The sequence below is a fragment of the Cupressus sempervirens genome, chromosome 10 (genome assembly GCF_028749045.1).
Source record: "Cupressus sempervirens isolate cs-2001-9-10 chromosome 10, ASM2874904v1, whole genome shotgun sequence".
NCBI classification, from domain to species: Eukaryota; Viridiplantae; Streptophyta; class Pinopsida; order Cupressales; family Cupressaceae; genus Cupressus; species Cupressus sempervirens.
The window spans coordinates 710,677,280-710,699,503 of NC_143127.1; the positions used below are offsets into that span (position 1 = coordinate 710,677,280).

The 22,224-nt window shown below is 35.4% G+C and overlaps 1 long non-coding RNA gene across 1 annotated transcript; it reads right to left on the reverse strand.

Annotated features, from left to right (window-relative positions):
- Nucleotides 1-2: 2 nt before the first annotated feature.
- LOC149535798 (uncharacterized) lies at nucleotides 3-594 on the reverse strand. Its single transcript, XR_016358203.1, has 3 exons — nucleotides 458-594; nucleotides 278-374; nucleotides 3-27 (listed from the first exon to the last, which is right to left on the reverse strand). It is a non-coding gene; the product is annotated as an uncharacterized LOC149535798 (long non-coding RNA).
- Between the last annotated feature and the right edge of the window lie 21,630 nt (nucleotides 595-22,224).

Below are 22,224 nucleotides of genomic sequence, written 5' to 3' on the forward strand. Positions count from 1 at the left end.
TGCTCCTCCCCAAGATCAGTTTGAAATCTATGGAGATGGAAAAATCAAGGGTGAGATTTTAAATAATGTCATATTAGTAAATGAAGGAATCTTCACTAATCTAGATTGCAGAGTCTGACTTCAATTGTTGAATTGTTTATATTGAATATGAAAATCCACTACTGTTATTATATTCTATTGACCTATTTATAATTGATGAGCTAAATAAGGGAGTCCTAGAATTTCCCATCACATTATATAAAAAATTTGATACAATTTTTCATTTACTAATACTTACAACTCTTGCTTGAAGTTTCGAAAAACCACCAGAGCCGAGCTTGTGTGTCCCGTGCTTTTCTAGTCTTGCCTTTGTTGCCTTTGATGTGTCAGGAAATCTATGAAAAGTTTGAAATATGTTAGATAGTATAAATATAGAGGTTAATTAGTACATAATTAGATTCTCAATAGTATCACATACCTTGTTGTACTCTCCACTGGTGTAATATTATTTTTCTTGTCATCTTTATACTTTCCATCCAAAATCAGAGCCTGCCACTCAGCCTCAGGAACATAGGGCGGACGCTCGTACCTGGGGTTATCCCATAAATTTTTTCTTTATTGGTCCCTAATATACTTCAAACATAAACCATCTTTTTCAAGGAGCTTGTTTCTCTTGAATGCACGAGGTCCAAAGAGTTGGGTCATGCTCTCTATAAGATCATCCTTCAACGGTTTGTGTTGGTTATTCCACCTTTTAAGTAAAAAAAAACATGTTAGACTCATAAATGAACTGAAGCTACCTTTAATATATATAGTTCAAGAAATGGATGAAAAGGAAAACTATTATAGCAATGATATGAAATCAAAATAGTGGTTTGGGGTTTTAGTTAGGATATGATGTTCCACCAGGTACGCATGGTGGGCCCGAATATTCGCAAACACTCATCACCACGTTTTCTCCAAAAAAGATCATTCCCTACAAAACAATCATGGGATCATTAGTCGATGAAGAGTGATCAAAAACTAAATTACTATTATATCACTATAGAATAATAATAACTTTAAAGTACCTGGAACTTTGGCTACTTTTAATGGAATGCCTTCATCGTCGCTGACGATCAATGTGACATCCTTCACCGTTCCCGTACTAGGAACATTGGAACATCCAGGAAATGATGTTGTAGCTCCTATTGCAAAAAGTTTCATAAGTTTCATAAGTCTTTTTCACGAAGTATAAAAGAACAAATGATAATTGATGTTAAAAAGTTGTAAAAAAAAAAATTGTTTGTTGCTGTCATAAGAGAGAAAAAGAGGGATTTGTGTACCAGCAGATGGTGCAACAGTCGATACCTGTAAGCTGCGTGTTGCTGACTCAGTAGTCGGGAAGAGATTTGTGGTTGTCCTGGATGGAGGCGGCGTCATCATAGGATTCAATTGATGTGAAGCTGAAGAATAAAATTGTTAGAGCATGCATAAATATAGAACGCATGGACTAGCATGGACAAGATTGTTAGAGCATTAAAAAAATGATTGTTCGAGCATGTATTGTCAATGATTATGATCATTCCTATATATATTCAGTGGAAAATAGAAGTGGGGAATGAAACATGCGATCTACCTAAACCACCTGCAGCACCCTCATCATGGGAACGAGGCTCAAAATCACGCAAAAAACTCTGTAAAGACAATGCATCCATATTTTAATTAATGCCATAAAAGAGCATAACATAAAAATCATTATTGAACTCTTGTTATAATTAAAAATTTCATTAATACTTACTTTTAAGGTTTCAGAGGTGTGCATCAATTCAACTCCCCTTTCTCTTATTTCCTGAGTAGTAGGCTTTATGGTTGCCAAATGTAAAATTTCTCTGCCAATTTTCTTTAGCAACTTTTTAGTCGAACCGATCGGGTCATCGGTGTCTGCTAAATCAATATAAAAAGGGTCCTCCTCAGGGGGGGGCTGCTGATCAGGGACTACAGGTTCCTTTCCCTCCCTCCGACCACTAGCCCTCTGTGACAACAATAGTATTAGTATTATTAAAATTACTCCAAAACAATGAAGAAAACAACATTAAAAAAATAACATTTTGCTTCTATCTAGTTTGCACAATTACAATGAGTTTTACCTGCTCATGTCTAGATGAGTCAGGAACATCGCCAGCATCCCCTTCGGGCGGTTGCTCCATATTGTGCCCCTGTGTCAAAGATCAAGTATAAAAATGTTAGCCAAAAATTTATTGACTAAATGGTATGTTGGAGTCATTGATTAGAAGTTGGTTTAATAGTATGTACCACCCTCATGATAGTAGCCTCGTTTGTATCTATGCGGTTCAAATTTTAATCAATAAGAAGCTCTTCCCCTGCATGTATTGATTTTATCGCACAGATGAATACACGATTTCCCTCGCGTGCCTCAAATATGCAATTGGGTTGCTTTATAGTTTACCTAGGTCGTGTACTATTTATAAATTCTGCAATATTCCCTGTTGCTTTTGGCCTTCCATCAATGTATATAGCCACACTTTTACTTTGATTATTGTCTTGCTGTTGTATATAATTTGTCGAGAGGGCATACCTACGCATACTTTTTTTATATTTAACAATATGCATCCAACTTTTGTAATCGTAACATGGTCCAACATACTCCATCAATTCAGAAACTTTGTTGTAAGACACCTTTATGTTGTCCATAGAAAATAGGCCCAAACCATGTAGTGATGATGGTGCTATGCGATATATCCTCTCATTAACACAAAAATCAATGTTTATTGGAGGAAGTTCCTTGGGTACCCAATGTTTCTGTAGATGTTGGTACCTCAAGGGCACCTCGATGTCGCCTTCCATCTCATCATCATAAGAACATGACCCCCCTTGAGCAAGGAAAAATTTCATGCGTTTATTGAATTTCCTTCTAGTCCTTTGACCTCTAGTTAATCTCCCTATTCTAGATAAACTTCATGTCTCATTTTCCTCTTCTATTCCTATATTTCCCTCACTCGAGGAAGACACTTCTGACAAATACCTATTTGCTAGTACCTGCAAATGGGAGAGATCTTAGAAGACATCAATCTTACTATTGATAAGTGTATTAAATAGACTGTCTATAAGGAGTATTGACTTATACCTGTCGATCCATGAGACTGTGCGGGATGCTCCTGAAAGGGGTTCAGTTTCCTGAAAATGTAATTCAATTATCGTGAGCATAATCACATCATAATCATAATCACATCCATCATTAGCATCACATAAAATTTAAAAACATTAAAAGGTACACAATAAAACACTTAAATCAGGCTCACATTATAAGCCTACTAGGGAAGTAGGCCTAGTGAAGGGCTAAAACTGGGTTTTTGTATCAGTTGATGAGTTGAGGGCTTAGTCACCTTGGGGACATGCTATTTGAAGTTGTTTGATGTGTGTGGAGGTGGAGGAAACACCTAGTTAAGGTGAAGTCAAGTTTGGTGCCTATTGAGGCATTGTGAGCATTTGATAGTTTGTTGATTAGATTGCTTGGATGAATCTATTGGATCGATTGAGGGACATTCATGGGATTATTCTAAAGATGTAGAACCTAAGGTGGCATAAGGATTTGGTGTGCACTCTGATAGGTTATGGAGTTGGCTTGGATCAAGGAGAGGGATCTTATGAAGATGCTTGGTTGGTGTTGTGAGAACACTATGGAAGTCCCTCTTGTTATGAATGATTGCAAGACCACCTAGGGTCTCTGCATCACCTACGAAGGCAGAATTATTAACCAACAAATTGGGTAAGCACTTATATTATGTTTTCCCTATGAAATTCTAGGTACAACTCCCTTTTATAGATATTTAATGAATTCCCTTTTCTAAACTAAACACTTACAAATGCTTTTGACTTGAAAGAAAATAAGGCTCAATACATTCACACATCAATATGTGTTTTAAATAGTTTTATTTAATTAATTTAGATTAATAGTTAATTTAGATTAGCAGTATTCTATTTGTAGTTGAAACTTGTAGCTTTTAAATAGATAATGAATAAACTATGTAACCATATATATAAGACAAATATATTTTTATCAAGAAATGAATATTAAATAGATTAAGGATTGATGGCATACCTCTAAATTCCATCATCATCATCCTCGTCGTCATCATCATCATCATCATCATCATCATCATCATCATCATCGTCCTCATCATCATCATCATCACTGTCATTGTCATCATCATCCTCGCCATCGTCGTCGTTTTCGTCATCATCATCAACATCACCTTCATCATCATCATCAGTAGCAGCATCATCGTCATCATCATCTTCTTCTTCTTCATGAAAATTTGTGTCAGGAACATCATCCAATAACTGTCGATCGTGATCACCATCTACATCATCTTCTACTTCTTCAATATCTTCTTCTTCCATCACATTATACTTTATTGGCCTTCCTCTCGGTTCATGTCTAACAACAAATGACCAACCTGATTTATGTGGAACCTTTGAGTAAAATACCTGCTCACATTGTCTTGGAAGAACATAAGGCTCATCCCCAACTAGCTCAAACGACCTTGTATTAACCATTGTAAATCCATTATCATGTTCAATAACAGTTCTATCAGGATCATTTGGATTAAGTCGTAGCCTGTACCATTTGACAATGAAGAGTACTAATTTGAAGGAACTAAAGTCACACTCAAGTATCTCATACAAAATGCCATAGTATCGATTTACAGACTCTTGAGGATGTAAGTCGTTTCTAGATGAAATATTAGTCACTTGAAAGACTACAGTTATTCCTGAATCACAAGTTTTCTTCATGTCATCCAACACTTTGACGCAAAATTTTTGACCGTTACAAAACATAGCCTTGTGGTGTTTAACCTGCAATAATTTGTGAAACATATCAAAATTATTGTATCATGAGTTGATAAACATACGGGTGATTAATAAATTTGTACGTACCTGGAAATCTCTTGAACCACGTGCTAAATCTATTTCCCTTTGCATAACATTGGAATCTCCATTACGATGAGCTTTTTTAACCAATGAAGATACACCTTCCCATGTTAATGTGCAACCAGAATGTTGACATCATTCAATCCATACCGTCATCCAATCAAGATTGTTTGTAATATACAAATGTAGTGCATCCCACTCTCAAGCACCTGTACAAAAAAAAAATAGACAACTTACAACCGATTTATTTTGAAGATTAAGAAATAATTTATTACAATAACATCTTATAATTTATTACCTCTCACTTTCCTCAATGTACCTTTTCCCATCAAGTACTCCCCTTCTAATTTTTTAAAAGGCTCGAGATCCCAAATGCGATCTACATGGATATTTGATGCAAACTTAGGAAGATATTCAGTAATGTACACCATAGTTTGGTATACCATATATCCCTCTACCATAGAACCCTCAGGATGTGCTCTTTGTCAAACCAAAGCTTTCAAAGATTTCAAATGCCTCTCAACCATCCACATTGACCTAGTGTGTACAGGTCCACACAATTCAATCTCCTCAACTAGGTGTATGAGGTAGTGTTCCTGTGCATTGAAAAAAGTTGGAGGTGGACACTTTTGCATTTCACATAGTAAATGAGGAATTCTTCTCTTCCAATAGTTTATATCTTCTTTATGGATTTCTTTAGATGACAACCACCTACATTAAGAGATTCAAGTCACAAAAAATATATAGATATGAGACTTTACAAAATAATATACAATAGATTACATAGCAAGAAAAAAAAATCGTGAATATAATAAATATATACAAAAAATTGAACAGATATTACTGCTTACCTCATATATTTTCCAAGATATGAGACTTTACATAGTAAATGAGGAATTCTTCTCTTCCAATAGTTTATATCTTCTTTATGGATTTCTTTAGATGACAACCACCTACATTAAGAGATTCAAGTCACAAAAAATATATAGATATGAGACTTTACAAAATAATATACAATAGATTACATAGCAAGAAAAACAAATCGCGAATATAATAAATATATACAAAAAATTGAACAGATATTACTGCTTACCTCATATATTTTCCAAGATCATATATCACTTGTTCGATATTATTGTTGAAGTGCTCTGGGAGAGATAGAGGAAGCACGTACTGCAGTAATTATAAACCAATCATTTCATTGTTTTCTAACATAACATAACGAATAGTACACATAGTTTATGAATATATTGTAAATACAGAATAACATAAGTTACCTTGACGAAAGTATGCCAATCATGTGTTTTGAGCCTTGGCCCAAATTTAGTTTTTTTTGATATGAGATTGTTTATGTTTACAACAAATCCTATGGGAAATCAAATTTTTCGTATGACTTCTTTTATGGCATCACTTTGCTGCTCCGTTAATAACCATGGAAGGGCACTTATATTAATCTGATCTCTATTGCTATTTGAGTGACTGAAATTTTTCAATGCATGATTGGATTCATGTATGTCATTACAAATTTTGACAATTTTTTCTTTGTCACGCCTTCCATCCAATATTTTCCACAATGTCTCTGTTATATTCTTTCCAATATGCATAGTATCAAACAAATGCACAATTTGTAAGTGCTCCTAGTAGGGCAACCTACTAAATTGTTTGGGATAGCTTTTTAGTCCCTTTGGAAGGTTGTGAGTATTGCCTTGACAACCTTCATGATCATCAATTACACAATTAGTCAACAAAAATCAAAATAGAAATATATAAATTACAAACATAAACCATTAGGTGGAATGGCATTACCTCGATGATTAATTCTATTATATTCCAACTTCCATAGGCGAGGTGTCATTCTTCGTGGCTTTGATGTAGTCTCTTCTTTCCCATTGAAAAGAGGTTTTTTCGTACTTTGATACTTATGATTCCTATGGAGGAAGTGTCTATACTCATCAAACACCTACTTTCCTAAACTTTTTGAATAACGAGATTTCATCTTTGGACCACAAACTGGACATGCAAATTTTCCCTTTGTTTGAAGACCTACAAGATAATGATGTAATTGGATTATTAAATATGTTGATTTTTATAATTAGAATTATTGTGTGCAAATTGAATTCACTATAACATACCACAAAAATGTGTTAGCCCTGGGGCATCATGTATTGTCCATGCAAGTATTGCATGGAATTGAAATTGTCTTTGTCCTATTGGTCTAGACACGTCATACATAGTGACATCATTCCATAACTCCACCAACTCGTCGATAAGAGGCTCAATATATACATTCATATCTTTTACTTGATATTTACCTACTTGAATGAATAGTAACATTACATAATTATTGTGACCGTTTTACTACAAGATTTGTAAGTACATGTAAATTAATAACTATCAAATGATAAGATACCTGGAACAATCATTGCCAACATAATGTGCTCCCTCTTTATTGACATCCACGGAGGAATGTTATTGTTGATAACAAAAATAGGCCACATTGAGTAAACAGATCTCATCTCTCCAAATGGATTCACACCGTCCGCTGCCAATGAAAGCCTGAGATTACGAGGTTCTTCTTTGAAGTATTGCCACTTTTCCTCTATGTGCATAAATGTTGAACCATCCACAGGGATTCGAATAATGTCATCTCGACTTCTATTACGTGCATGATAATTCATAAATTGAGCCAAGCTACTACACCTGAATAATTGTCGCATAAGTGGAATAATGGGGATGTAACGAAGAACCTTTTGAGGCACCTTTTTTGTTAGTCGATCTGTTCGATATCTACTCATATGACATATAGGGCATTGTGTTGCAAATTCATGTTCTTTATAATATATAATATGATCATTGGGACAAGCATGTATTGCTTCATACTCCATTCCAATATCTTTCATAACAACAGTTAATTCTCGATATGAGCGAGGTAGAATATTTGATGATGGTAACAGAAACTCGCCTATCAATCTACAGCAAAAAAATAAGTTGTTAATATAAACAATATTAGTGGTACAATATTGACCCTTTGTTAACTATAAAGACATATATGACATACCTTAACATACGTGACTTGTTATGGTGGATAAACTATTCATAACCTTCAAGTTCAACAACAACAATACAACAGAGAGAAGAGTTGTTTGGGAGTCTTTGTATAGGGGCTCGTATGCCTTCTGAAGTAGAGGTACATCAAGGCTATCATCATCATCATGATTAGATATGCTTGGAATAGATGTGTCATGGATCAATGTATTTATACCATCCTCTTCAATTGTGTTTTCTGGCGCATGATCGTCATCTTCCATGGGATCATTATCTTCACCTTGGATATTTGCACCTCCATGTTCCTCCACTTTGAAAACTATATTCTTCGGATAGTTGTGGTTCATATCATGCACTTCCCTGGGAAGATCAACCTCTATAAAATTGATTAACATAAATAAACCATGATCATCAACTCATCATCAAGTGATTTCATATGTATATAAATTGTTAAAATGATATAATGAACGACTTACCAGTGGATGATAGTCATGCCCCCCTTCAATGTGACCATTCTCCCTACAATGTCTCTTAACTATTTTGATTAGCAGTCTTCTATGATTTAAGACCTTAAAAATATTGCAAGGACAATAACATTTTCCATCACCTTTTCTTTTCAAGTTAGACCACAATCTAGCGATTGTCTCCCTGTTTTGTTCTTCACTTATATTATCTGACATGATCGTTCTTTGCAGGAAGCAAAAATTGGGCTATGAAAACTTCGGTCTAGAACTTTCACAAACTAAGCAAAACTGTTGAAAGTACACAAATCTTCTTAGACCTAGCTAAATACTTTAATATTTTAAAAATACTTTCTTTGACTTTATTCCTAAGATTATTTGTAAAACTTTGACCAACCGCCTGAAGGTCTTATTTCAAGAGACCTTACAACATTAAGCCACTAAAAGAAATTTCAAAACATATAAGCTAAAAGTCTAGTTAAAATATACATTAGAATTTAAAAAAAAACAATTTTCATGCCCGAGCACGCGGCTATAACTTGTGCAACGGCCTTCTTGCTTAGCTGTAGAAGCTCTCCAGCAATCAAATTATACAAACTACAAGGCCTAACAAAAATTTCAAAACATATAAGCTACAAGTCTAGTTAAAATATACATTAGATTAGATTCAACAATAGCAAGAAATGTTATTCAAAATTAGATTCAACAAACCTTAGCAGTGTAAATAGCCATCTCCTCTAAACTGGACTCCAGATACGAGGGGGCATTCACATACTCTTCCCCTAAAGGTATCCTTAAGAACAAAAGCCACTATTCTTGAGTTTGTGAATTGCACCTCAAGATGAATGAAGCTTAAAAGGAATGAAAATTGTTTTCATACATTTAAATCAGGATGTAATATTTATTCATAAGTATATACCTTGCAAGCACTTAAAATTGTTGTTATATGTGTTGCGGGAAAAGAAGAAGTTTATACTTATGTGTATAGATGCACTTCCTGTATGCGATCCAAAGCTCGAATGTTATCAAGTGTGTCCAATGATGGGGAGAGACCTTCGTGCAAGCAGAAGATCTGCAATGAAACAAAAGAAAATAAAATTTTCTTATAGTAAGAACAAGTTTGTTGTGCTGCACAGGGTACCAACAAAATAGTGTATAATATCTTTTTCTTTACCTGGCTTTCAATTCAGCATGAGAGCCTTTAATAGAAAAATCAAGTTGATAACATATTTAACAAGAGCTACAGGGCAGCATAGTTCCTGCGTAAGTCCAAGAAAATGTCTGAGGATTGACATAGATTTGCGTAAGTCCAAGAAGATGTGTGAGCATTGACATAGATTTTGTGAACATTTTCTATGTAATGAAGATTTTACTGCAAATGGAATGAACCTAGGGGTCGATTGGTAAACTGATTATTTGTATCAAATGGTGTAAAATTGAAACTAAAACCATTTCAACTGGCCACGCCACTCATGGATTGTTCCTCCATATGTTATAATACTTTCATCATATATCACAAATATGAAATAGAATATGTAGCACACTGAAATAAAGCATTAAAAGATAGTGTCTAAATGTAATTAAATATATGGAACTAGTTATAAGAATCTGTACAAATCAATCAGAATGGGTTGAAATCAGTGCATCTTACTTCAACATTTCATGTAACACAGCCAAATCCAAAAGAAATCTCGCAGACAAACTACCTGAGATTTATAACCTTTATCTTCCAATATCCAATGGCTCCTTATAGGCTTTAATACAAAGAAGCCAACTGTCAAAAACTGTGGCAGTGATAAACATTTTGAAAAATAAAATTGTATTAGGTATAAATAAAAAACAGTGAAGAATGGTGTAGACTTGTAGCTAGAAGATAACACAGTGAAAATTGATGAGCTCTTTGTTATCACCCACCTCAAAGAAATGTGCATATCAACTCCAAGTGTCAAATGTCAGCTGTAAGTGCAACAATACGTGTGTTGAAAATATGATTTTTTCTTGATTGATTCGTGATAGTTTGATAATTTTTGAATCTTTTGGTTTGCCTTTTTTTTACTAAGAAGATTTTTACTACTATGGTAGATAGTAGGAAACCACTGCAAACTTTCGTTTACATAAAATATAATGCCATGATCAATAATGTTACAGGCTCTTTTAAAAAGAGAGAATTACAATTAACTCTTGAAATGAGCTGGCCTATTACAATTAACTTTATCAATGTGCTAGACTATTAAAATTTTGATTGGAATTACACGATATAACAATGCACTTCCAGTCTAGTCTATTGCAAATTGACCACTATTTCCAAAAGAATATGTTGCATTTTATTCCATTACACAAAATATGATACTGTGAGCCTGCATTCCCTTCCAAAAACTGCACTGTATTATGGTTATGGCACACAACTCAAGAATTTGACTTCAATTCTTTTGGCATCTTTGCTGCTCTTGTAGAAAAAAATGATATTGCAAATATATAACCATGCAGCTCAAGACAAAATTGTAAACCTGCTATATTATAAAACTCGTTGCAACCATACAAACTCAACAAGAGAATCATCCATAAGACAATGCAGGGTTGTTGTGCCTCCTACCAACATTCCTCAGGGTGAACTAAAGCAATAATGAACTCAGATCACCTTGAAAAAAGAAGCGACTAGGTTACCCCCAAATTTTCTCAATAATTGGGTTGCTGCCATCAAGCAAACCCATAGTTACAGAAAGCGGTGAGAGCAATTAGTTGAAAATTCCACCTGAATGTAATATATTATATTCCCAAATAGGGATAATAGAAACATAAATATTTCCAAAAATAGGGCACATAAAAATCTGAAAATTTACTTGTAAATAAGAAATTTAACAACCAACTCAGATTTATAATCAGATTTATTGATCTTATTTTTTTGCTAGAACAAATAATCATTGAACTTGGGAAAGTGCAGAAAATCCCTTTAATTCTGCTCAGAAATTTCAAAAAAGGATTACATTGATTTCCTCTTATTGTCCTTAGATAAAGATGACTAAAATATGCAGATAAAGATACAAATTTCTTAGTGTTGATCTTCAAACCTTATCCGTTCTCAAAAAAACTTTCAAACCACCTTGTCAAACTCCCCATAAATCAGTGCCAGGTCTGATAATCTCATCCTTTTTCTTGTTGTCCTCAATGATGGTCAGAAGTATGAAGATATCTTTCTGTAGGAAGTCCAAATCTGAACTTGTAACTCTGAATTTACATCTTAATCATTGTCCCTATGAAGATACCTTGCTGTAGGTAGTCCAAATTTGAACTTACAACTCTGAAGTCACCTCTTGATCCTCCCCAAACCTAGTAAATAATTGCAGCCCTGAAATATGATGTACCAGGGTTTTATAAACCAAAGCTTTTACACAGTACCACCCCATTCTTACTAGGGGGAAGCCTAGATGTCCCTTTGAACCCAGGGATACTCAAGGGTGTTAGACCATAAGCCAAGATTGCAGCAGCAATAGCTAACAAACTCATAGCATAACATAATGAGGTCTAAAAGAACCCTAGAGAACTATATGATAAATACTAAAGAGATGAATCAACCTCTACAATGTTCCCTTTCTCAAGTAGCATACTGTATTTATTAACAAATAACAATAATAAATTTGGAAGACAAAAATAAGGGTATGTGTGTAGCCGAGTTGCTGTGAAGTCTAATGTTCCTGGTCTATGCATCAACACCGATTTGATTCTCTCTAGATGTATCACAAGCCCTTTTAAAGGGCACACTTGTAGCCAAGTTGGTGCGAAGGCAAGTCATGAGGCATAGTGTTAGGCTAATGTTCCTAAGACTACGCATCAAATATGTTTCAATTCTCACCTAGTTAACCACAAAACCTTTTAATGGTGCACGTGTAGCCAAGTTGGTCTGAAGGTAGGTTTTGAGTCATAGTTTTAGGCTAATGATCTCAATGCTACACATCAACTCTAGTTTGATTCTCATGTGGTTTACCACAAACCCTTTTTTGAGCCCGGATGTGTAGTGGAGTTCACTTTGACTTTGGGATTGCTCCCAATTGGTCTTAGGTTTGACTCAGGCTCAGTATCTACTGATGGATCTGAATTATGGGTAGCTTGGTACATCTGCAGGGATTAGTCTCGCCTCAGCTTGCCACATAGCAGGAAATCTGTGTTGATGTGCCTTCAGGTGGGGATACCTGAAGGCATCTAAGTATCATGTTATTGTGAAGTCTCTGAAGGGACAAAATTGGTAAGGGTTGGAAAGACAATTTAAAAAGTAATCCTGAAGGCTGCATCTTTTTGCAAATGAGTTTTGATATTCCAAATAATGTAAGTGTTGAGAACTGATTTAGCCTAACTAAAATATTTGTGAATTTATCATCTATTGAGCAGAAATCAGTGATATTGTTACTTGATATGATATTGATTGATTAATAAGTGCCGACTCTGTTGACTATAAGCCATCTCAAGGAAGAGCTCAAAGATTTTGTTTTGTTTTGTCATGGAATCGATTTCATATAAATTTGTTATGATTGTCTGGGGATTATCTTGGAGTGCCGTAAGACATTAATGATAAAAGGTTATACTTCTAGCTAAGAAGCAGCAGCAAATATTTGTGCCTTGACAATAGAGAATGCAAAGTTGAGGATAATTACTAATCCTGCAGATTGAATACAAGTCAGGCTATGAGATATTACAGTGAAACTATTATAAAAGAGTGGCATTATATCAGTTATTGGAATTATGCCAATAAATGAAAAGAGTTTGTGATGGAGGAACAATGGATAAAAGAAATATGATATTAAGCAACTAAGACATGGAAACACTGAAAAACATGGAGAACAAAGGAGTAATGGGTTTATTTGTCTTACACCTTGCCGATGTGCATCTCTTCCCAACCCTCTGCATGTATCGTTTGATGTAGTTAAATCTTCGATTCTTTAAATGGAAGATCTAATTTTGTACTATCTTTGGTATATATTTTTCCTTTTTGAGATTGAGAAGGTGTAGTTTTTGAATGCTTCTGATCTTAGATATATATTTTTACCAAAGGAAGGATTACAATTTCCAGGAAATTCCTGGAAACAGAATTCCTTGTCATCTTAGAAGTTCAAAAATATTTGGACACGTCATTTTCTTGGTGCTGCTCAAAAGTAAAGTTATCTTAAGTAGATCTATATTGCAGAAACAGAATATTAAATAGTCATCTCTAGATTGTAGAAACTATTGGGCCCAACATTTTGCATTGGGGTGGTGGTTAGATAATATTCATACCTCACTGTATTGGTAATTTATGTGTTTCATTATCCTTACTAGTTATATATTGCCTTTATTATGAAAATTCAATTTAACCAATTAGAATATGAGTGCAGGTGAGTCCATGTACAGAAAGAGCAGTTCTAGATTAGTTATCTAGTTACTTCAGAGAATGACTTGCAGGCTATCCATCAACTGCTAGTGAAGATGAAAGAGTGGTAAGAATTTGTTCCCTTAATGTTGGGGATAACTATATCCTTATACTTTTTCAACCAACATATGTTTCAAAGTGATTTTTTACAACATATTTGCACTACATCAGCTTGCAAACCCAAGTACGGACCCCAAAAGGCAGGTGGCAACACGGTTGGTATGAATAGAGAAAAAAATGCTTAACACGTGCCTAGAAGCAGTTAATGAAATTATTGATCGATTACCTGATCTTGTTGTAGCTCCATGTCCCAGTCCATACAGTCCCACATTGAAATGAAAATTTCATTTGGGGTCTGAGTTGGAAGATTGTCTTTTGGTTGAGGCCATTCTGTAAGTATTTGATGTTTAAATCTGCTGTATGCCTAATGTCATGTAGCTTTTTACATAATGTAGGTCTTCTTGGAATGAAAATTTCTCAATTATTATTTTCAAAATTCATTATTGGTATAATCTCGTAGGTCTGATATATCTCATTAGATATCAATTCTGCAAAATATATACTTTAACCGACATGCAGATTCATGTTTTAAGCGAAGCTGTGCAGTGGATATTATTGTATGATTGCATCTTAAATGTCAGCAATTAGAGGGCTTCTTGTACAGGTTTAATTTTTAACTTGCACACCGAAGTTCATGGCAATATATTGAGATGTAATGGCACTTTTCTATAGCTTGAAATGAGTAGCATGTGAAAGCAATAATGAATGGTGATGACACACTGAAATATTGAAGTGCGAAGTGTCAGAATCAACAATATTCATGACTGAGGGAAGAGAGCAATAGTTTGTCATATTAAAAATAGTGACAAAATTTGTCTATTCAAGTCAGTGCTGGGCTGAGGTGTTTGTAACATTGTACAGTTTGAATAATATCTTAATAATGCCATGTTATCTTGTTTATGGATTTTCCATATTGCTTTAAAGGCTATGAGACACGTTTTGGTTTTTGAGTATAAAAATAAAAATTAACAATTTTATTCAAACTGCAAGTTTCTTACATATATTTTTTGGAAAAGACATTTTCTTTCTCCCTTTGACTGAGACAATGATGTTGGGAATCTATAAATCTGTAAAGTAACTACTAATTACTCAAAATAATTAGATCCCATTTCTCCAAGGGCCAACACCATGACATCCCTTTCTACTGCCCATAGCATTATTTGTCCTTTTGCAAATATACAAACTAGGATCCACCTCCCTTAGGCTTTTACAAGCTCAATATTAATGGAGTGTCCAAAAGTAATTTAGGGCGGGCAAGAATAATGAACACCATAGGAGGTCGCTTTGAATGAGTTGTGGTAACCTTTTGCCAAGTGATCCACACTAAAACGATTGTGGAAGCCTCTTAATATAGGTTCACAAAAATGTGAGGCTAAAGAATGAAAGGCCTTCCTATTGAAGGAGTTTCCCTCTCCATTCTTTGAGGCTAGCAATTTCCATAATAAAGAGGATGAGGAAATGAAAGTTTTTGATTTTATGGGTAAAATATGTTTTCAAGGGGCCCTGAAACCTTTTGGAAAGCCAGACATTGAACACAAAAATAATAGCAAAAGAGTAGGCAAAAGAAATATGATATTAAGCAACTAAGACATGGAAACACTGAAAAACATGGAGAACAAAGGAGTAATGGGTTTATTTGTCTTACACCTTGTCGATGCACGTCTCTGCCCGACCCTCTGAATGCCTCGAGTTCGCCTTACACCTTGCTGAAGTGATCTCCCGCGTGCGCGCCTTTCCTTTCAGAAGAACCCTGTGTCATGCAATTTCATTCAAATGAGGGTTTTTGGCTTCTTTTTTTCTCTTATATCCCGCTGGCATCGCAATTGCGATGCCTGCCGTCGTAATTGCGATGGCATCGGGCTAAAATTGAAAAAAAAAAAAAAAGCCAAAACCACATTACCTTTTCTTGCCGTCACAAATTAACGTCGCAAATTGACCCCTAATGTATTAGTGAAAGGATAGGAAATTGATGATACATGATGATGTACTCAAAGAGGATGAAATAGAAGATGAAGATGAGGTCATAAATCTAAAAACTAACACTATTCCTAAGGGGATGGTGGAGTTGAAACACATATTTGATTGATACAAATCAACACACCACAAGAGAACCCCTAAAGAGAAGGGAATTGATGAATTTGACCCTTACAACCTAGGCACTAGACATGACCCTAAGATGGTAAATATTTGAAGGGCTTGTAACTCCCAAGAAATAGAAGACATGTTGCATCTACTCATAGAATATAGAGATGTCGTTGCCTAGAGTTATGAGGAGCTCAAGACATATGATCCTAACATTATTACCCATGATATTCCCCTAAAGCCCGACGCCAAAAAATTTCGCTAGAGACAAAGGCTGATAAACCAAATTATTGAACACTTAATAATGAGAGAAGTCTAGAATTTGTTGGATGCCAAGATCATTTTTTCGATTCAACACTCTACTTGGGTTTCCAACTTAGTAAATGTACAGAAAAAGACTGGATGGATTCACCTTTGCATGGACTTTCGAAACTTAAATTAAGCATCTTAGAAAGATAATTACTATTGCCTTTTCTTGATGAAGTATTACAAATTGTAAATGGATCTAAGATGATGTCTTTTTTATATAGGAACTTATGATATGACCAAGTGATGGTAGGTGAAGATGACATATTGAAGACAACATTCATGACCACCAAGTGGGGAACATTTGCATATAGAAGGATGCCTTTCGGCCTAATTAATGCAGGAGCTACATTTCAAAGAGAAATGGATGAAGTATTTAAGGGATTGGTAAACAAATGCATAGTCATTTACATGGATGACCTCAAAAAATTTTAAAAAGAGAGAAGCACCCATATCATCAACTCAAAGAAAGTCTTCAATTGATGTAGAAAATACAACATATCTCTTAACTCGAAGAAATGTTCATTCAAAGTTACATAAGGAAAACTCATGGGACACACCATCTCTGAAGTTGGTATTTCAATTGATCCAAAAAGGATAGAATCAATTATGAAATTATTGTCTCCTCATAGTCGCAAAGAGCTTAAGTCTTTGTCTAGGAAGGTTAACTTTGTATGAAAATTCATTAGTGGGTTTGCTAAGATAGTTCACCCCCCTCAACAATTTACTAAAGAAAGGGGCAAAGATTGGTTAGGTTCCCAAAGTCAAGAAATATTTTGAAGATATTAAAGTGGTTATTTCTATTGCCCCAGTACTTGTGAGTCTCGATTATCAACTATCATTCAAAGTCTTTTCTTTCGCTTTAGACCACTCATGTGAATGTATGCTCACACAAAATAAAGATAAAGAGGATGAAAGGCCCATCACATTTATGAGTTCCCCCTTGAATAATGCTAAGTTATATCATCCTAATCTAGATAAACAATCATTTTCCCTAGTGAAAGAAATCAAGAAGTCTCACCATTACATACTCCAAATAAGGTATATGCCATTGTACTAGACCCTACGATCAAATCATTACTAATACATAATGAGCTACGGGAAAGAAGAGGAAAATAGATGACCATCTTATAGGAATTTGACTTATAAATTCAACCAATGAAGCTATTAAGAGGACAAGGGTTAACTAAGATGATAAGAGATAATGAAGACCAAAGCATGGTGTCTCATGTGGACACTAATGAAGGGATAATAAAAGATGTCTAGTATCAAGACATTGTATTTTACCTCTTGCAAAATTAGTACCCTCAAGGGATGAACATCTCCCAATGTAGAGGTTTGAAGATGAAATATGAATCCTATATGCTTCAAGATGGAAATATCTACAAGCGACAATACAAAGGGATTTACATGAAATGTTTGGGCCGTGAAGAAACAGAAGAAGTACTAGAGCAATATCATGACAAGTACAATACTAGACATGCATCGGTAGAGGCCATGACCCATCAAATTCTAAGACCAAGATACTTCTAGCTTACCATTTACAAGTACACACAAAAACATATGGTGTTCTTGTCACATTTTCCAACCAAGTGCCAATAGGGAGCAACCAATTTTTGAGATTCACCCTTTCGCCAAGTGGGGACTAGATTTCATCAGGCTTGTAAACCCACCATCTCCTATAGGACACATGTTTTTTCTAATGGTTATGGATTATGGCACATAGTGGACTAAAGCTAAAACATTTAGGAATTATACTCCAAAAGTGATCACCAATTTCTTGGAAGAACATATTGTGACCAGGTTTGGGATGTCGTTCTTTTTGGTTTGCGATAATGGATCATCTTTTACATTAATTTTCCTTATCCAATGGGCATTGGAGAATCAACTCATAATCAAATTTTCATCCAACTATTATCCGCAAGGGAATGGAATGATTTAGTCTACCAACAAGAACCTACTAATGATCATAAAGCACTTGCTCACAAAAAATCCAAGGGATTGGCACACACAATTAAAATATGCCTTGTGGACTGATAGGGTTAGAGTAAAGAATGCTTTTGGGATGTCTCCTTATTTTCTAGTCTATGGCCAGGAACCCATATTTCCCCTCAACCTAAAGGTTCTAGTGCTGAAATTTTTTGGTCTATGGCTAGGAACTTGTATGTCCCCTCAACCTTAAGATTCTAGTGCTGAAATTCAGGTTAAAAATGCAAACAAAATCCAAATCATATTGATGAACCTTTTGGAATTGGACAAGAAAAGGACAACAACATTAGAACACATATCAAAACATCAAGCTTTCACCAAACATTGGTTTGACAAGAGAGCCACGATAAAACCTTTCAAAATTCTCTAACCTTGTTCTTATGTGGAACAAGACAAAAGAAAAGCCAACCAGTCATACCAAGTTTCAATGCTTGTGGATTGGTCCTTACCAGATTACAAAGATTTGTGGGGAAAATACTTTTAGGTTAAGTACTTTACAAGGAGAATTGATTCTGTTACCGATCAATGGCCAATTTTTGAAACATTATTTCAAAACTTGAAAAAGAAAATGTTGTTCAAAAATTCAAAAATAAAAATAATATTTTTCCAATCATTTTCTTTTAGTTGTGTTTGTTTTGAGTTAGGGGTTGGTGTGTAATTGGGATTTCTCTCAGTAGGTGAACTATCCCAACTGGTGTCAATTTTTGGAAGAGTTATTTCTTCGTCAAAGCATTTCAATAACTTTGTTTCTTGTGAAAACTAACTACGGGTATTATTCGTAGGCAAAAAGAGACTTTCAACCTTAAAATCAGATTTTAGATTGATCACTCTCAACACTTTACAAATTTAAAAAATTGACCATCCAAGTTGTCTTCAATTGAAGTGGACAATAGCAAAGGATAATTCCAAAGTGACCAGTTTGGATGGAAGATTTCACAAGACTTATCAAGATTGTCATTTGGCACGTGAGTTTCTAAAAGATCATTAAAAGAGGAATGCAAGAGTTATCAAACTAGAATAGATCAAAAAGGGAACACCAACACCTTGGTTGCAATTTCTAGTCATGGTCAAGGGAAAGAAAAAAAATCAGAATGGTGTCACACAAAAGATTCTTGAGCTTGGTATAAAAAAAAAGGGCAATCAAGTGGGGCTAGCACAACATAATCACTAGCCTACTTAACACAAACAAAGGAACACCAACACCTTGGTTGCACAATCTAATCTTGGTCAAGGGAAAGAAAAGAAAAATCAGAATGGTGTCACACAAAAGATTCTTGAGCTTGGTATAAACAAAAATGGCAATCAAGTGGGGCTAGCACAATATAATCGCTAGCTTACTTAACACAAACAAAGGCTTAAAGGAAGAATCAAGTGGAAACACATGAGATCTTTGAAGCAAGCTGGCAAATTACCAAATATGAAAGGACACACAATTGATGACTCATTAAGAGCCCTCTAAATGGATTCTCACATATGGTTATACAATGATTGGTAGTAGTTTTATGGGGACCTTTGATGCCCTTTTTTTATTAGCAAAAGATTGTTTCTATGTTGCTAGGCACTCATGGTGGTTGGCACCAAGGGTGGAAAGCAATTAAGACACTGAACACACATTAAGGGTGAAAGATGAAAATGCAGAATTTCTAGTTTCAAGTACTCAAAAACCACTTGTGAAACTTGGGATTAAGTTGCAAATTGGACACAAGTTTGAATAGTGCTTGTTGATAAAGGAATACTTTTTCATTTCTTCCTTTTGTTGAGGCTATTTGTTGTGGTTTCACAACACATGCTCCATTTTTATTTTAAAAATGGGACCCCCATTTTTTATTTCCACCAAGAGAGTATGTTCTTGAAAACAAGGCAACAACCTATGTGCCTTGGAGAGAGGGACTCCTATAGTCCTTTGTTAGTGTCCTAACAATTTTTGAATTAAAATGGGCTATCTAGAAGTTGGCATTTTTTCACCAAGTCCTAGTGCACACCTATGCACTAGGCGCATTTCCGCACCTTCGAGACATGTGCAAGGTGTACTCTTTTCCCAACAACATGAGGGGCACACATGCATATATTGCACACCCTTGGGGGTGTGCTACGTGTGCACCCTTCCTGACTCCACACTTATAACTACAAGACCCCTCCCTCTTTTTGATAATTCACATCCTTGGTCTCCTCTTAGCTGCACCTTTGTGCCCTTGATACCTATGCAAATTCACTATAAGAGCACAAGGTAGGGCTTAATGCACACCTTGTTCACCTATGCAAGTGCGCAAGGTGCATCATGAAAGCCTTTATTTTAGAGGACAACTTATGAGAGAAAAATTGAACCACACCAAAGCACATGTGTGTGTGCACTATGTACATAGGGTGAGCCCATATGATTGCTTAGCAAATTGCACATCAAGTGTACCTTGTGTAGGTGCGTCAAGTGTGCTAGGTGTGTTAGTGCGCTTAATGGGTTCTTTTTCCTTTTATGTCAGTTTTTCCTGTTTTCTCTATTTTTTGCTTGTTCATTTGCATCAATATTGATCAACATCATTTTCAAGATTCTGGCATTGGTATACTAATGTTTGTTTCTTATGCAAGTTATAATGACATCCTCATTATCCTCCATGGTAGCAAAAATTACACTGAAACTAGCAACCTTCAAGTATCAAGGTGCACCAAAGAAGTTTAGATTCATGGACAAACATTCTGAGATCCATGACATTGAGCTGGGGCATATAGATTTGAATGCATTTCTTGTGCTATGTAACAAACCCAAAGAGAGGTCAGCAATGGTGTCAACTTTGTTTAGGAGCAAGTTGGTGAGCACATATTCACATCCAGTGTTCATCCAGTCATCAGAGTTGATAATGACATTGGTCCATCACTATGTACCTACAAAGAAGGTAGTTAAGAACATTCCTAGAGCAATTGTGTTGGACATACTTCTAGTTAACATTGAGAAGGTCTTTCACCTCCCAAGAGTAGATTAGTACTTGCATACTATTTATGACATGATAGATAGATTATATTAGGAAGATGAGATTGAAGTGAGAGAATTGCTGCAAGAGAGATACATCCTTACCAGCCCCCATTGAATAGAAGAGGTGGAAAGGTATACATGGACCAAGGGTACATGATCGATGATATCAGTTACTCTATAGTCCTTTTCAATAGAGCCATGGGCCTCTCTATGACAAGTCATCTTGAGACATGGTTGGTCCACTTCATAGAGACCATGAGAAGAGGAAACATGTCGATCGATTGGGCCATGATTATTAGTGACAACCTGGATGATAATATCATCTCTATAAAGAATGACCCATGATTCTACATGACCTCCTATGTCGTGTATCTTTTGGGAGCTAGGCCCACTAATTATTCGGGATTGGTGAAGAAAGGAAGTATGCAGGATGCCAATGCATGACCACACATAGTATATCCCCAGCTAGTGAAGAAGAAGATTCCTTTCAAAGGCCCTAATTACAAATTGGTAAGTAATGGTTTTATCTTTACCATCAACTAATTTATTGGAAGTGACTATGCCAAGATAATATCGGTGGAAGCCACAACTAGAGTAGCACAAGTAGGTGCGTATTTCATTTAGTTCAACACCTTCACATATATTCGGGTAGCTTGTACCCTCCTATGTCAGAAGAATCTTCCTCACTATCCATCAGATAGGTTGATATTACTCTAGATAACTAGGCAATTGGCCTCTGCCTATGATAGGGTGAGAAAGCAACACAAGAATACATGGGTATGGCCCATCACCATTGGAGCTTTTGAGATCAAGAAAAAATTGGATATAGCCACACATAAGCTTGAATGAAACTAATACCCATTAGATGACTAGCTAGTGTTGCAACCCTACTTTGACAACATAGGGATGGTTCAACATCATGCGGGGAAACAATTTATACCCGATGCCCCTATTGAAGATCACTAGATGAACCATGTAGATGACTAAGATGTTTGGGTTAGGAA